Source organism: Nomascus leucogenys, chromosome 17 (assembly GCF_006542625.1).
Source record: "Nomascus leucogenys isolate Asia chromosome 17, Asia_NLE_v1, whole genome shotgun sequence".
Taxonomy (NCBI): domain Eukaryota; kingdom Metazoa; phylum Chordata; class Mammalia; order Primates; family Hylobatidae; genus Nomascus; species Nomascus leucogenys.
In genome coordinates, this window is record NC_044397.1 from 24,673,172 (window position 1) to 24,681,933 (window position 8,762).

An 8,762-nucleotide genomic window follows, 5' to 3' on the forward strand; every position below is an offset into this window, starting at 1 on the left:
TATTTTATTAGGAAGACAAACTTCCCAGAAATCGGCCGGGCGCGGTGGCTCACGCCCTGTAATCCCAGCACTTTGGGAGGCCGAGGCGGGCGGATCACGAGGTCATGAGATCGAGACCATCCTGGCTAACACAGTGAAACCCCGTCTCTACTGAAAATACAAAAAATTAGCCGGGCGAGGTGGCGGGCGCCTGTAGTCCCAGCTACTCGGGAGCCTGAGGCAGGAGAATGGCGTGAACCCCGGGGGGCGGAGCCTGCAGTGAGCCGGGATCGCGCCACTGCACTCCAGCCTGGGCGACAGCGAGACTCCGTCTCAAAAAGAAAAAACTTCCCAGAAATGGAAAATATAATCCAATTTGCTATCAGGCCATGAAAAAATATCTAGCATGGCAGTATGAATGGAGGCTGAAATGAAGAAGAGAATGATTGGTAAGACATTTTATCTTTTAGATTAAATGTTTTTCAATGTTTCTCTGCTTTGCAAATGCCTTTTCTTCTGGCCTCACTGTCCTTTCAAAGGCCACAACTTTCAATCGACTGAGTGCAATAGGCCCCAACCTCTCTCAGCTGTAACTGATTTATTGGCTCTAATTTGTGTTTCTGTGGGTTGACGTCACCTCAGCATACTTTAAGTCACTAAAGACACATGACATTACCTCATTTTCTGAATTACCTAACATCCCTAGGTAGAATTTGAATCTCATGGTCAGAACTGATCAACTTATATTCATCTCACTACATTTGACATTTTCTGAATTTAGTGTGAGTATAAGCTATGGCATCTGAACATTGCTCCTGAAACAATGGCATCATCATATAAATACAAAAACATCTATGGGTATCTAGGTAGCATATGTTACTAGAAAAATGAAGAGCTGCTGATTCTTCCAAGTGTTCAGCTATTTTCTCTGTTTCATTTAGTTGTAGTGGAAGTGTGAATCTTCCTGGGGGGGGGGACTGACTTCTTGAAATTGCCTTTCCTTATCTGAGGCTGGGATTCAAAATGTTTTTCCAATCATCAAAAGCCCTACAGAGTTTTGGGGAGGAGAAAAAGGGGTGTCCCACATTTTCAGGGTTTGAATAGGATCCTTAGAACTCTCCCTTTATGCTGGTGCTTCCTGTTCCTCATTTTAAAAGCAAAGGATTAAAATGTCGTTATGATTTTTTAAAATAAAAGACCAAAAGGTAACATTCCAAAAAATGGATGAAAAATGTGAAAATTAACTGCTAAAATTAAAACTACATATGGTCAAACAAGTAAAAAATAACCCCGGACCAAGAAATGGCTCTTTGAACATATACAAATGGCTAAAAAGTGACTGATACCTGTCAGCATTGTAGATGTAGAATACCTTAATTGACAGAAGCTGGAGTCTCTCTGGCAGCTCCTGAGTTAGGAAATTCTCCAGTCATCTTCCTTATCTCATGTCAAAGATTCATGTCTACAGCCAGTGGGGTGCATTCGTGCCTTCAGATAGCAAAAACCAACTACAAACCACTCATCAATTGCCAACAATCAATCTTAGCATTTGTCTAACCAATCAGCAACTCTGTGGAGACCATGAACCCTTCTCTTTCTGCCTTCCCGTCATTCTTTCCATATGCTTAGATAATCAAGTATCATAAACTGACCCTTGTTAGGTGTTGAAACAAGTGCAAAAGATTGATGGTTGCCAAGTAACAGAGACATTATGCATGGCAAGGCAAAAGTGGAAACTGACAGGTCTTATTATGGCTTACAAGACTCTACAAAAATGAAGGAAGGAGGTTAGTCCTTCTCTAACCTCCTTCCTTCATTTCTCCCCTCTTGCTCTGTTCCAGCCACAGTCACTTTCTTCATGATTTTCTCTCATACCAGACACATTCCTGCCTCAGGCACCTTCATCTGTTTTTTTCTGCTTGGAATACTCTTTCTAGATATCTTCCTGACACACTCTCTCTTAAGTCTGGCTGAACTCTTACCTTAATGTCACCATCCCATTTAAGATTTCTTCTCCCTCATCCCTCCTGATCCCCTTACTTTGATCTATGTTTTACACATTTTAAATATTATAAAATTTAACTTTTATGTTTATGTATTTCTCCCTATCCCAAACCACACACAATACAAAATCATATCCACAAAGGCAGGTGTTTTTGTCTGTTTCTTTCGCTGCTGTATCCTTGGTGTCTAGAAGAATATCTGACACGTGGTTAGTACTCGATAAAGCCAATGTTGTTAAGTGAATAAGGAATGAAGACATTGACACTGTAAGACAAATCAGTTCTTTCATGTGCAACATAAGGATAAGCCCAGGTCAAGGAGGCACAGCCTTTGGTCCAGAGCTATCAAGCAGTTCATAAGGGGTGTATTGCATAGCAGAAGTGAACCAGGTCAAAGAGTTAATGTAGCAGAACTTGCTAAGTCTTTAACAGTAATTGTTGGAATAAGTCTAGAACAGTGTGGTTTAAATGGCTGCTTGAAAGATTTTACTGCCTTTTAATCTAGTGCATCTTGAATCTACCTGCTAGCCTAGCCAACCCTACCTTGCACAGACATCGTCACTGGCTTAAAGAGCCTGCAGTCATTCTCTGACAATAATCTCTCATTTTCCATTTCTCCTTAAAGTGATGCTTTCTCAGAAAGGATGGAAGACCCTGGAGGTGAATCTAAATAACCCAATAACTTGAAATTTGGCTCCTATCATTCTCATCAGAACTATGAGTTTCCAAGGATACCACTATGATATTAGCAAGGGGATCTGTATCACTTATAATCAATTGATCGAGTGGGGAGAGATTCTGAACCACTTTCTTCTAACCTCTGAATTATCCCATGACTTATCTGGATGTCTACCTTTGAAATGGCTGCTTTCCCACTATGGACACATGCTTCTCTCTTTTATTTGCTCATGAGTTACAGAGTACACTGTGTAGTCATCTTTTTCTCTACATCACTGATAAGTTCATGACCTACATTCAATCAGCAGTCAAAAAGAAAGTTGCATGAATGCTAAATCTTCTTGGCAACTGATCACAAATAGATATCCAGTACAAAAAGATGCAAAGCAGAAGGGAAAAAAATAATGTTTATTGAGCAAATACAGCTTGTCACACTCTTTACAGATATTACCCTATTTCAACATTACAAGGAATTTTCACACGAAATAGAGTATGCCTTTCCCCATCAACTGAATAATAAGCTCCTGGAATATGTGGCCCTGCTGATCTTGTTCATCACTGTATCCTTACATCCAACAAGATGCATGGCCCATCAGAGGCACTCAATAAATAGTTTTGAATAAATTATTAAATATAGTCATTTCAGTTCCTCTTATCTGTAAATCTGGCCCAAATCCCAATTCTATATCCAGCCTCATCAGCTGTCTTTTACTCACAAAACTGAGCCTCACAAGACGGTTGGAACATTCTTTCTATATCCCAAGATTGCTTCCTTTTTTTCCCAACTGTTACTTTATTACAATATGGTGGAGTTCATTACAAATTTAAACTATAGCTTGATAATCTTTAACTAGACAGTTTTAATAAAGGCAAACTACTTATTTAAAAGTGATCATAGAACAACTCAAAATGTGGAGTAAGGAGGATGAGAAACATCTGACTGGCCAATAGATTTAGTTCTCTCAGCATAGGAAACTCAAACTTTTTATGTTTAGGCAGGGTAAACCATAACTTCAGTAGACAGCAATACAGAAAGATTTCGTCACATAGACTAGTTTCCATTTAGTAGGTCAAGGGTTTTTAGCTGTCTCAATTGGGATAGATAAATTTACATGACTGCTCAAGCTTGAGCCTTCTTTATGAACAACTTTTGATCAGCAAGGTACTTGGCAATTTTCTTTTCTAGCTGTGCTCTGCACCATTTGCTTCGCTACCACATGCTTTTCCACCCAGTTTATCGTGTGCTCTTGTTCCTTTCAACACATCATAACCTGCACAGAGATATGATAGTACAGGTGATTCTTTACCTCCTTTTATACTCGATGCAGCCATTCCTGAAGAGTATTCTCCAAAGTCATAGCAATGTTATTCCTCTTGGCATCAAAAAGGTAATGGCACTTGTGACCCACAGCCTGCTGTGACTTCTCCAAATCAATGGTATCCTGGATTTGTTTGATGGAAGCATCCTTCACCTCTTCTAGTCGGGCAATTTTTTTTTTTTTTTGCTCATTCAGTTTATCAGCAAATTCTCCAACAAAGGCACCGTATTTTTTAATTACAAAGATAAGTAACTCTACTACTGATATGGTAGAGAAGATCTCTGGGGTAATCACATATATTTCTTTGGAAAGAGCATACAACATAAGTCCAGTTCCAAACACATAAGGTCCTGTTATACCAGTTTTAGGATAAAGAAAATGGAAGAATTCCTCAGGGATCAGCCCAAGATGAACTTCTCCATATTCAGGAAGAGGTGGTAGAGGAGCAAGACATGGCTGCCCTGTGTGAAAGCTCCTTGTTGCCTGCAATACCCCTGGTCTGGGGAGGGCTGCCTTCTTCAGGGAGAGGGCTTCTGTCGCAGCAGAAGAAAGTACCCCCTGGAACAACATACTCAGTGAGGGCCCAGGACAAAGAATCTGTAAGAAGCCCAAGACTGCTAAATGCAAAATAGTGATCACCAGAAACTCAGTTAATGTAGAAGAACATCATTCTGTCTCAGCTTGATTTAACTTTACTTTGACATAGAATCTTTAGTAAAACATCCATTTCAAGTGCTACCTTGGCCTGTTTGTAGGTAGTTCATTGGAGCAGTCTAGGATAAAATTCAAGATCCCATACAATAGAATATTTTCAAAATATATCATGTTCTGAAACCACCAGCTTTCCTTAGAATTCCTTTCATGGGTCATGAAAGAAGAAAAGTAGTTCACAGATTCAACTCCCATCATCTCATTAAGTGTAAATTAGACAATAAATTTGCATCTGTTTCTCTGCTTGAATCCTCTTGTAAGATGTTATTGACACAGAGTTAAGAGTCCAGGAATAGACTAATTTGTATTACAGTGAAGCATGACCATATACAGATGATCATTTTTAAATTGATTTATTATTTTTTGTAATGACAAAATATTTATCCTGGTCATGGGTTTATTCAGAGACTACTTAAAATTAGAAAAATAATTTTAACTTCGGTTTCACTATTTAGTTTACTATTAAAACTACTTGATACTACTTCATAGCCTTAGAGATTTTTGTGTAAAATAATGAAAAATAATAAAATCTTTAAAGCATTATTTTGTGGCAAACATACTACAGTCTTGTTCTTATAAAATCATACTAATAAAACCTTAAGGGGAGTTGACTTGTACAAAATTAATTCATCCAGAAAGGCACTGGTGAAATGTGACATAAATCTCTTGAACTAGAAAAAAATATAACTTTTGGACTAATTTTAAAAAGACCTATGGGTTGTTCATAAAGCAAACTGAACTGTCCACGAAATAATCACCAATATCAATAATCATGTAAAAAGAACAATTGGTATTTTTCTTATTTATTTTTTTCTTGATACTTTCTTAACTATTTTACAGACTTTCTGTTCCAGAGGAACTCTAGAGTCAAGTTACATTAAAGCCCCTCTGGGGTTTTTATTGTAATTATTACAATGAATTTATAGATTCACTCAGGAAAAGATATATTTACCACATGAATCTTCTATACCAGAATCTTGTTATACTTCTGTTTTTCAATATTTTCTCTATCTTCTAGTATAGGTTTATAGTCTTTTAAAAATATGTAATTCCTAGTTATTTTAAAGTTTTGGTACTATAGTGAATGAGCCCTTTCCATAAACACATGGAGACATAAGAAACCAAGTAAATTACACTTGAACTCTACTGTTCTTGGATCTGATTGCCAATATGACTCATCAGGTTAATCACAATCTAGGATTGGTCTTTTGAAGCTTGCTTTTTAAACTTTATGTTATAAGATGGTGATTCCCAAGAAAATTTCCAAAGACTTTCTGATCAAAAACCTGTGCTATCTAACATTTAGCTTGAAAAAAGCAATTAATAAGACAAAAAATGTTGTAAAACAGAAAAACGAGAATAATCTGAGATAACTTCACAGCCATCCAATTACACAGGGCCCATTGCAATGTACCAGCTTTTTCAGTGCCCAGACTAGAGGATAGAAAGGAAGCTTTACTGCAGAAATAGCTGCCAAAAATGTTATGAGCCACATGCAGAGATAGTGGCTTTGATATTTCAGCTAAACACCTGTGGATTGCTGAGTTTATCATTGCAAATAATAAATTGTAATAATAATCTCAAAAGGATTATTTAAGAGGACAAATATGGCTTTTTATTAAAAATAAGGTTTTGGGATTGGGAACAGAATTGTGATTATTGTTAAAAAACAAAACAAAAACTCCTATTTGTTGAATTTTCATAGAAACAGAATCCCTTGCTAGACATTTCTTCTCCATATGCCTTATGTCTCCACTTTTTTCTCATCTAGCTTTAAAAGTCACATCTTCTACCTATTGAGTTCACTAAGAGGCCCAGTCATTTCCAACTCTTGTGAGATGAAGCAGACACTTCACAGAGCTCTAAGAATAGTTTATCCTATTTAAGAAACACCAGATGGAACAGTCAATGCCGTGCCTTGTCTCATCTGTACTGTCAACATGGCACAACTTTTACTTTCTATCAATACCAGAAAAGTCTTTACCTCCATGCAAAGAGAAAGAAAACAAAAAGCTCTTTAAATTATCATTCTGTAGTAGAGCTGCATCATGCCCTGAACACCTAGCCCAGGGTTTGTTTCTAAAACAGTAATAGCATCAGGACTGGGAATTTTTAAATAAATAAATGTTTGAGCAGTGAATTGCACAATGATTCTAGGTTTGCACTGATATTTGAACACTGAGTTATCAGTATAAATCTAAAAGAAAGAAAACATGACATATATCAAATCTACTAGAAGTGTCTGATGGCAATAATCAGGTAGGGGAATAGTGAAAATGATCAAGCACGTTCATCGTCCACCCAGAAACACAAGTTTCTCTTTCTCCTAATTCAATCCTGAGATATGTCTTTATCCAACTTCCCCCAGGAAGATGTAATCAAAGATTACCTTTGTCAGAGACATATGTACTGAGAATAGATGTATTTAAAATATGTAAATGACTGTATTAGAGAAAAACCTGTAATAGAAAAAGTATGTCAAAACAAAGTTCGAACTATATGTTTCTGATTTGAGGTGATTAAATGACAGAATTGTTAGAAGAAAGTGCTGTGGCTGCATCAGCTGAACCTTATGAATATCTATAGAACTTTCTATCCCAAAACAACAAAATGTACATTCTTCTCATGGCCACATGGCCCTTACTCTAAAATCAATCATATAATCAGAAGTAAAACACTCCTTGGCAAATGCAAAAGAACTGAGATCACGACAAACAGCCTCTTGGTCCACAGAGCAATCAAATTAGAAATCAATACTAAGGAATTCACTCAAAACCATAAAATTACATGGGAATTGAATAGCCTACTCCTGAATGACTTTTGGGTAAATCATAAAATTAAGGCAGAAATCAAGAAGTTTTTGAAAAGCAATGAGAACAAAGAGACAACATACCAGAATCTCTGGGACATAGCTAATGCAGTGTTAAGGGGGAAATTTATAGCATTAAATGCCTACATCAAAAAGTCAGAAAAATGTCAAAATTTTCAACCTCTTTTAGTTATGATGTTTCACCACTAAAAGAACTAGAGAACAAAGAGCAAACAAATCCCAAAGCTAGCAGAAGACAAGAAATAACCAGAATCAGACTTGAACTGAAGGAGATAGCAACACAAAAACCATTCAAAAGATCAAAGAATCTAGGAGTTTGTTATTTGAAAAAATTAATAACATAGATAGACCACTAGCTAGACTAATGAATAAAAGAGAGAAGATTCAAGTAAACAGAATTAGAAATGACACTGACCCCACAGAAATACAAATAACCGTCAGATAATATTATGAACACCTCTATGTACATAAACTAGAAAATCTGGAAGAAATACATAAATTCCTGGATACAAACACCCTCCCAAGGAAGAACCAGGAAGAAATCGAATCCCTGAACAGAACAATAACAAGTTCTGAAATTGAGGCAGTAATGAATAGCCTGCCAAGTGGAAAAAGCCCGGGACCAAAAGAGATTCACAGCTGAATTCTACCAGAAGTACGAAGAAGAACTGGTACCATTCCTACTGAAACTATTCCAAAGAATTGAGGAGGGACTCCTCCCTAACACATTCTATGAGGCCAGCATCATCCTGATACAAAAACCTTGCAGAGACGCACAAAAACAGAAAACTTCAGGCCAATATCCTTGACGAACACTGATGCAAAACTCTTCAACAAAATACTTGCAAACTGAACCCAGTAATGCATCAAAAAGCTTATCCACCACAGTCAAGTTGGCTTCATCCACAGGATGCAAGGTTGTTTCAACATATGCAAATCAATAAATGTGATTCATACATAAACAGAACTCAAGACAAAAACCACACGATTTTCTCAATAGATGCAGAAAAGTCTCTCAATAAAATTCAACATCCATTTATGTTAAAAACTCTCAATAAGCTAGGTACTCAAGGAACATATCTCAAAACAATAAGAGCCATATACGACAAACCCACAACCAACATCATACTGAATGGGCAAAAGCTGGAAGCATTCCCCTTGAAAACTGGCACAAGGATGCCCTCTCTCACCACTCCTATTCAACATAGAATTGGAAGTTCTGGCCAGGGCAATCAGGCAAGA

General features: G+C 37.2%; 1 pseudogene; it reads right to left on the minus strand.

The window, feature by feature from the left end:
- Positions 1-3,780: 3,780 nt before the first annotated feature.
- LOC100599066 lies at positions 3,781-4,549 on the minus strand (annotated as a pseudogene).
- Between the last annotated feature and the right edge of the window lie 4,213 nt (positions 4,550-8,762).